The sequence below is a fragment of the Nanorana parkeri genome, unplaced genomic scaffold (genome assembly GCF_000935625.1).
Source record: "Nanorana parkeri isolate BGI_ZX_2015 unplaced genomic scaffold, ASM93562v1 scaffold499, whole genome shotgun sequence".
Taxonomy (NCBI): domain Eukaryota; kingdom Metazoa; phylum Chordata; class Amphibia; order Anura; family Dicroglossidae; genus Nanorana; species Nanorana parkeri.
This window is the reverse complement of record NW_017306767.1, coordinates 642,459-643,353: the sequence shown is the minus strand read 5'-3', so window position 1 is coordinate 643,353 and position 895 is coordinate 642,459. Positions and strand designations below refer to the sequence as shown.

Below are 895 nucleotides of genomic sequence, written 5' to 3'. Positions count from 1 at the left end.
GGTCAAGCTGTACTCACTGTGCTGTCTCAGCTCCTCTCTCCTCCTCCGCCCCGATCTGCAGCCGGTTCTCCAGCAAACCTTTGCTGTCTCTTCTCGGCATTTTTATTCCCGAGTCCTGAAGGTCGTGAGGTCCGCGGAACTGTCCGCTCGTCGCTGATTGGCCGCGTCCAAGGCACGCCCGGCTCTCATTGGTCGCGGGAGAGAGCCGAGCTCCCCTTTTTTTTTATTTTTCCTCCGCTAATGTGACGTCACCGGCTGGCGGAGTTCCAAGAAAGTTGCGGCTCGTTGAGGAGTGGTAGTGGGGTGTCGGATGTCCCGGGTGACGTGTGTGTGTGTTTGTGCCAGGGTGGGGGTGAAGGGGTGTCACCTCCAGATTACTGCTCACTGTGGGACTACAAGAGCCAGCATGGCATGTTCCCCCCATTCTCCTGCATGGTGTAGGACAGCTGCTGGGCTCAGGACTATTGCTGTGTTAGAGTTCAAGGTGTCTTTATAGCAATTTTCAAGCAATTTTAACCAGATTTTTATCTCTAATGTTTAAATATCAACTTACAGCTATGCATTGCGGGAATGCACGCATTAAACGTGCATGTGTTGACGCGTTTCGGTGCCATTCATTTTCACACAGGTGGCAAGAAATGAGCGCTTGATCTGCATTTTTATCATCCCCCCCAGGGCTGTCCCTATAATGAGGCATCCTTTAGGGGTGCGGCAGAGTTGAGGCTTGCTAACACTGTCCAACTTCCCGCTCAGCACACTGACGCCATCGGTTGCCATGGAATTGAGCGGGACGCTCTGGCGGGAGTCCCACCGAGCTCCTGGCAACCAGTGACATAATTGAGCTGGAAAGGACCAGACAGAGAGCCGCTAACAGCAAGGCTTTAACACAGCTGCC

General features: G+C 53.5%; 1 protein-coding gene across 1 annotated transcript in view; it reads right to left on the bottom strand.

Annotated features, from left to right (window-relative positions):
* The window catches only part of ANKRD9 (ankyrin repeat domain 9), a 5,095-nt gene extending 4,959 nt beyond the window's left edge, over positions 1-136 (bottom strand). The window contains exon 1 of the mRNA XM_018561090.1: positions 18-136. The gene's annotated coding sequence lies outside the window, so the exon portion shown is untranslated. The remainder of the gene's footprint in view (positions 1-17) is intronic.
* Between the last annotated feature and the right edge of the window lie 759 nt (positions 137-895).